Genomic DNA, 8,390 nt, shown 5'->3' on the forward strand with positions numbered 1-8,390 from the left:
TAAATATTAACAAGGAACGTATACACCTAATAGAAAAATAGATTAGATAATAATAATTATTAATTGAATAATTATAATTAATAATAAAATGGATTTTTGATTTATGTAATAAATAAATTATGTGTGTTTTTCTGTGCGGTGTAATAAGATTTATAGTGCATATTGTCTTTATTCATTTCGTTATTTTTTAAATATTTACAAGATACGTGTAAATTAAATAGAAAAATAGAATAAATTTTTTATTTATGTAATAAATAAATTATCATATCTAGATTGACTAGCGTGGTCATGAAGAAAGCCGAGTTACGTACGTGTGACGGGGCAAGCTTGTGTGCGTGGAATATATTTCTATATGGTAATTGGGAATTTCTGATTGGTCACTTATCTTCTGAAATAATTATCAGCCAATCAGGGCTCTTTGCTGATTATTCTTCTTTCTTTTCCGCGGCGTCGGTGCTGGAGATCGGACGGATGCTACGTCGTCCTGTTAATCTCAGGTAATTAAAAAATATTTTCTAACGTAAATAATCTTCTTATATACTAATAGATTCTTCTAGCAAATGACTTCCATATGATATAATCGAAAGATTACGATAATGTCGAGGATAAAAAATATTTGCGTAGAAAAAAATTCCATTACATTGGTATGCATTTTTCTACGCAATCATATATAAATCTTGTTTTACGGCATCATTTCTATGGATATCGACTTATAATATTCAATTTTGATTGTTTGGATTAATAAAGTATATATTTCGACAATTTTTATGTTCCAATATACTATACTTAACTATTCGATATTTTTCTATAATAGATGGAAAAAATGCAAAATCTCAAGCAGTTATTGCTTGCAACAGATGTCGCTACGGCAGCGGCGCTTCCATTTTGAAAACCTGTCAAGTGTATATGTTCCAGCGTACTGCGTCATCCCGTTTAACTCAGGTAATTAAAAAGTATTTTACACCTTCCTATTATATATCAAACGATAGATACACGCCAGATTTTCATACGTGAGTGTTTTCAGAACGAAATATTAAAAAATTCGGACGATATCTGTGAGAAAATAATCATCGGTTTATCTCGGCTTCGCGCCAAATCTCACTAATTTTTACTTAATATTTCTTTTAATTGCCAGCTTTTTTCATGGTATCGATAATTAATACCATCTCTAATGATGCTCTAATCAATTATTTTTCATAATTATGTATTTAAAGATTGTATTTCGTATTAAATTCGATTCCTGTCACATACACACACATATAGGCATATATGCATAAGTATAGGTAGCTCGTACACATACACTCATATATTTGATTTTCTTTATGTTATACTAATGTAATCTTTTTTTTCCTTTTTTAGGTACCGAGCATTAGAAGAGTCCAGCAGGAATACATATACTCAGTCTAACAATTGTGTTTACTCTTTTTTATCTTCATATTCATCGAGGTAAGCGTTATTCTTTTTTTTAAACCATATAGAAATGTATACAAAGAGTGAGAACGAAAGTGAGAGAGAGGGAGAGAGAGAGAATAAGAAAACAAAATATTCTATCTACAGGCAATAACGAATGTGTACGTATATTCCAGGAATTTCTCGAGGTGAAAAGAGAAGAAAGACAGCCGAAACAAAACGAAAACAAACGAAAACGGTCGAACGACAGACGCAAGGACAAAGAGTAACGTGCTCATTCCTGTTCAGTCCCTCAACGAGTTGAAATCTGACGTATTAAACAATTATATATATATATATATATATAACGTTATCGATTTTTATTAACAATTTTTACTGATATTACATACTTTATATGTAATTTTATATAAGCAGTGAGATAAAGGCAATTAATATTGCTTGAATTTGTATATAAAAATAAAAAGCAAGCATTATCAAAAGAATTAAAGCATACTTTGGTACATTTCTCAAATCTTTTAATTATTTACTTTTAATTATGTCAATTTTAATAGATTATTACATTTTCTTTTTGTATTTAACATTGATTGCTTATGATAAAATATCTTTTAATGTGTATGGCCTTTAGAAATGATTGACAGGATATATTGGAATGCATTGTAAGTATTCATTTTTATTAACATTTTATTCGTTTTTGTTTGCTATGATTTTGGATTATATTACATATAACTTATCATTTTGTTCTATTTTATTTCACAGATATGACGACGGACTTTCTACCTTATCAAAGATGTGGAATAAATTCTTCAATGGATCATCGACGGATCTTCGATGGATTTTTGGTGGATCTTTGATACTTGCCTTCTACAATACTTGCTGATAAATAGAAGTGTTTTGGAGCCATCGTAGAACTTCTTACGCAGTGAGTCAAAAGATTTAAAATCCCTCCGGTGCTCAATCATGCCGAGGATGAAAGGTCCTAATCGGCACGAGTTACTGGTTGTAATTATTCCAATAAATTAGTGACAAGCACATGAGTAATTCCTTTCTAGGAGTTACTCATGAAAACTGTATATTGTATTGTATATTTATATTAAAGGCAAAGGACAAATACAGTACGACGACTACTTAGTGATCTATAGTGGAGTCGAAAAACAAATCAGGGCAAAGGAAGGGGTAGCCATCGCAGTGTCTAAGAAGTATCAAAACAACATACAAGAATGTAACTACGTATCTTCACGAATCTTGGTTGTAAAAATGGAAGCGGAAAATCAAAAATTAAATATAGTGTCAATTTATGCACCCGAAGATAATAAAACAAAAGAAGAAAGAGAAGCCTTCTACGACCAACTACAAAATTTAGTCGGATCATTACCAAGTAACCAACAAATGATAATCCTTGGAGATTTTAACGCCCGCATCGGAAACGAAATAATACCTGGAATAAAACAAAGGTTCAACGAAAACGTGTTAAATGATAATGGAGAACTAATGACACAGTTATGCACATTTAACGAGCTAAGGATTAATAATACATTTTACAATCATAAGGAACACTATAAATTTACATACAGCAACACCAGAGGCTTCAGGTCTACAATTGATTATATTGTTACCAACAGATACGTCCAACCAAACCAAATATTAGATATCAGGACGTTAAATTCCGCGAATGTAGGAAGCGATCATAGCCTGCTATTAGCAAAAATAAGAATGAAGTTTAAACCCCAAAGAAATCTTGCCCGAGCAACTCAAGAATCGCAAATAAACATCGAGTCACTATGGAACTTACCAACCAAACAACTATATGAGAACAGGTTGAAGGATAAAATCGAAATAAACCCAATAAAAGAAGAAGATAATACAAACATGGCCTGGAAGAAACTAAAAACTAACATTTTAGAAGCTGCATATGAAGCCCTGGGAACACGAAATGTAAAAAACCGAGCTAGAATGATCAAAACTCCTTGGTTCCGCCCAGAGATTAAGGAAATATGCAAAAAAAAGAAAATAGCATACCTTAACTATAGGACATTACGAACACCTGAATCATACGAAATGTATAGACGAATCCGGAATCAAACAGCGACATTAGTAAGGCAAACAAAGCAACATTATTGGGAGATTTTTTCGAAAAGAATGGAGAGTGACTTCTATGGACTCCAAAAACAAATCTGGCGATTTATTAGAAATCAAAGAAAGGAGGTCAACGAAATGATCGAAACAAATCAGATCACAAAAGAAAATTGGATTAACTATCTAACAGAGCTCTATAAATCAGAAGAACCTCAAGCGGAACTAAATACGCCAGAAATAATAACTAAAAGCGACATACAAATTGAGTCCAGTGATGTAGAAACAGCTATTCGAAAACTAAAGAATAGGAAGAGCCCAGGGCAAGATGGCATTCCAAACGAACTGCTAAAATATGGTGGCCAACGTCTCACACAACAGTTAACATTCCTAATACAAAAAATACTATACCAACACAGAATACCTGACGAATGGCGAACTAGTACAACTATAGTTATGTTTAAAAAAGGAGACAAAAAACTGCCTACAAACTACAGGGGAATAAATCTTTTAAACACTTCATTGAAACTAACAACAAAGGTTATAACGAATAAAATTAACAGCTTAACGAATCTAGAAGACGAACAACAGGGATTCAGATCAGGCAGATCGTGCACAGACGCGGTTTTCATCATAAGACAGATAACAGAAAAATCAATTGAATACAACAGACCAGCATATGTGTGTTTCATTGATCTGGAAAAGGCATTCGACCGAGTGCAGTTAAAGGATGTTATACACCTCCTCTATAACCGGCAAATTCCGAATAATCTTATCAAGACCATAGAGGACATCTATAGAAACAATAAGATCCAAGCAAAGATAAATGGTGCCTTGACTGAACCGATTGATGTAGGTCGTGGTATCCGACAAGGGGATTCCCTAAGTCCCCTGCTTTTTAACATCATTATGGACGAAATAATAAGAAACGTAAGACTGCTAAAAGGATATAAAATGGGCAACGAAGAAATAACCATCCTATGCTATGCTGATGACGCTGTATTAGTGGCCGAAAATGAGGATGATCTACAACGTCTACTACACCGATTTAACTGCATAGCTAAATCATTCAATATGAAAATATCGGCCCAGAAAACTAAATGCATGACAACATCAAAGACACCGTTAAGGTGCAAACTGGAAATTGAAGAGAAGGTTATTCAGCAGGAAATGAGATTTAAGTACCTAGGAATAGAAATCTCAGGATATGGTGATGTTGAAGCAGAGGTAAGAGAACAGACAATGAAGGCATCCAGAATAGCGGGTTGTTTGAATGACACAATATGGCGAAACAAAAACATGGACATAGAGACCAAAGTAAGAATCTACAAGGCAATGGTAAGACCTATTATGTCACATACCGCAGAAACTCGACCATACACGGCGAAAACGAAACAGTCACTAGAGACAACCGAAATGAGAGTTCTCCGCAGAATAGCTGGAAAAACACTACTGGATCGAGAGAGAAGTGAAGATATAAGAAGAACATGCAAAGTGGAAAACATTAACGAATGGATACTAAAAAGAAAAAAAGAATGGAACGAACATATCAACAGAATGGACAACGGAAGAATTGTCAGAATTGCACGGGATAAGTCACCGGTTGGCCGCAGAAGCACGGGGTGCCCACGAAAACGATGGTGCGACAATTTAACAGTGCAATAGGCAGAAAAACGTCGTTACGAAACAGGCAATTTGCCTAAACTAAAGAATGAAGAAGAAGAAGAAGATATTAGTTCAGGATAGGTTTTCTTGTCTCACCTGTTAAATTTATTTAATTAATAATGCAATTAATTAATGCAATTTCTTTTTAATTACATGTTTTGTTCGTGGTTAGTAGTAATGAAATCTAGCATTTATTTACTCGTTTTCGTCCAGAAAAGCATGTAGTAAATGTCTTACATGCATTGCTTCGTACTTAGTTTATCTAATCGCGATTAATTTTAATATATCGATACTTCGATATTATAAATAAATGAGCAAGAAGACAAACTCATTCGCGACGGATAGATTCTACCAATTAAGTGGTGGCTCAAAGCCCAGTTCTTTTATTAGAACAGCCAACTTAATGAAAGGAGTCGTCCGAGGTTTTGAAATATATTAAAAGATATTAAAAGTTATTATTTATCAAATAAATTGTAGAGTCCTTAGTCGCTTAGATAAATTTTTATAAATATGTATATTTATGTGTTATGTATTTATGTGTATTTAATCATATTTTTTAGATCAGGATTTTCAGCTTCTAATGTACTAATCTCCCGTTTCTGCCCCCTATACTTTCTGCGTTCTCATCTATGCATGTGCCCAGGTGCTACTCTTATGGGTGAGAAACTGTTAGTATAGGTTTAGTTTTAAGTTTTTCCCCTATTGGCGGCTGTCATTGTGCTAGTGATTGCACGATGTACTTTACACCTGTGTGTGCGTATTAGGTAGAGTGTTTTGTACATTGTTTCGCGATAGTTTTTAATTAATGCATTATTTATCACTTAGAATACTACTTAGTATAGCACACCTAGAGTTAGGTGTGATATGAAAAATACACATGGTTGCATTTTTCTATTTATATTAAATTTTTCTCATTTTTTTTTTGTAATATCTAAAGTCGTTTTGAATAGTAGAGTTACCGCATTTATTTGTGGAAGCTTTGATATACTCGTATATTACTAGTATGCATATATACTAGTATATACTAGTATTTTTAATCTAGTCATATTTGCAATAATCATTAGCCTTGGCAGTCGATTACAGCATTGGTACATACTTCCATAAGTTTAGAAAACGTGGTTGAACTAGGGTGTCGGAGGTGCCCCGGGGCATGCTCTCTAGTTTAAGCTTTTGCACCCTGGTGGTATGTGTGAGAATCGTGGAGTGAGTGGGTGGGTATATATCATATGTTTGCTCTTTTTAAATATGGATAATTAACAGGCAGGTAGCATACTTAGGTGTGAATGTTTATTTAATTTGTAAGTAGGTAGAGACTGGAGAAGTCACGCGATTGTAATTTCCACTCAGGAGTGGACAATTTCTTCTCCGGATATTATACAAAGTTTCAGCAAACTTTAGATTCATTTATCTCCCTCATTTAAATATTTCTTTTATTTTTTCCATATATTGCTGATGCTCTGTACCGCGATATTTAAATCAGTATCGCACGATTCAAATATCTTTGCGTTTTCTTAAAAATTAATTTTTATTCGAAAAAGTGAAGATAGCTGAATACGTTGGATACTTACTTAATATTAAGTATATTAACGCTTTGCTCTTTAATAACTCGTACTGAATACTTCATTTGTTATATATGTATAGTAAATACAAAGTAGAGTAAAGATAAAAGATAAAAATGGTCGAGTAAAAAAGTAATACCATAAGCTTTTGTTTGATATTATTTAATTTTTTAAATGCAAAGTGTTAATAATAGGTTCATTGATTAGATCAAATATCACACAGCAGCGTTTAGGGCATGAAGAAAGAAGAAGCATTATGCCGAAGAGGGCAACTACATAGACTATTAAGTTATTTTCAAAGATTCAACAATAAGTTCGAACTTTTCGAAAATAGCTCTTTAGTCATATTTTATATTCTATTGTATTATTTATTTGCTCGTCATTAATTTGTAATTGTAATTGGAGATGATGGACCATCTTCTTGGCACATCAAATCTGTGTGCCATACCGTCCAAAAGATGCATATGTGTTTAGTTAGAGTCAGAAGTATTAAAATTTTTGTATTATTAAATTTTGAAGTTTAAATAACGTTCGGTAAATATTACAGTAATTTCTCTTTTCTTGTTTCGTCTTTAAAATTTTTCACTTTGATCGTATTTTATTAAATTTGCAATTTTTCTTTTCTATATAATGCAGTTTAAAAGTATTTCATAATAATTAATAGATATTATTTTTTTTAGTAACTCAGTATTCTTATTTTTCCTATTTCTTTATTTTTATTTATTTTATATAAATGTAAAATCACGCGTTTAAATTTAATTTTATTGCAACGGTAATTAGAGATTTGACAAAAAGTATATAAAGGATTCACAATTGAAAAGTGCATCTGCCAATTGGACCACTTATATGTCAGGCTATTGTATCACTTGATTGTATGATTAATATAGTTTTCTTCTTGTTACAGATGATCATCGTTGGATTTATCATCAAACCTTCTGGATTCTTTTTTATTTGAGTGTCTTAAATTGCTTCATTTTAAAATATATATATATAAATGCATTTCTGAAGGCGCACACATGTTTATATATTAAAAATTAAATATAATTATATAAAATTCTATATTACAATATAACTATAGTGTATATACTATCAAAGTATATGTCATATACTATCATATACTATCAAAGAATTTTGCATTCTTTTATAGTATTGTACCGTCATCGCATTAAGTATCTGCTATCACCCATTGATGGTCAGGTTAGTAACTAAGATGAATGTGGTTACGCCAAAAGTGGACTTGTGAGCTTCTATGTATTTCTGTCTAGCATTAAAAAGTTGTTAAAAATATGTTATACGCATGCGCATCAATAAATTCAAGGTGCAAGCGCACTTTGAAAAAAATGAAATTAAAGTTGGTATATATATATACCTGCAGGAGATATATTTAAAAGTGATTTCCAAAGTAACAACCTATAGAGTAGTGAAAAGAAATAAGTTAATCGTTCATAATGTATAAACAATAGGTAAATATTTTGTAAATTATAATTTTTATTCGTTAATAAGAACTATTATTGCATGCCTTAAGCACGATACGCAAAGGCTATGCTTTACTAGGGCCTAAAAATCAAATTTTATCTATTTATTTATTTTCTTTTGTTTTTTATTTCTTATCTCAACAACCAAAAGAAAATCACTAAATTTTGTTTTAATTAAGGTAAATAGTTAAATTTAAAAAGGTCAAAACTT

The 8,390-nt window shown here is 31.9% G+C and overlaps 1 long non-coding RNA gene across 1 annotated transcript; it reads left to right on the plus strand.

Annotated features, from left to right (window-relative positions):
• Positions 1–456: 456 nt before the first annotated feature.
• Positions 457–1,396, plus strand: LOC122518666. Its single transcript, XR_006304125.1, has 3 exons — positions 457–497; positions 815–942; positions 1,360–1,396. It is a non-coding gene; the product is annotated as an uncharacterized LOC122518666 (long non-coding RNA).
• The last annotated feature ends 6,994 nt before the right edge of the window (positions 1,397–8,390 follow it).

This window comes from Polistes fuscatus, unplaced genomic scaffold (assembly GCF_010416935.1).
Source record: "Polistes fuscatus isolate 324 unplaced genomic scaffold, CU_Pfus_HIC Scaffold1, whole genome shotgun sequence".
In the NCBI taxonomy this organism is placed as follows: domain Eukaryota; kingdom Metazoa; phylum Arthropoda; class Insecta; order Hymenoptera; family Vespidae; genus Polistes; species Polistes fuscatus.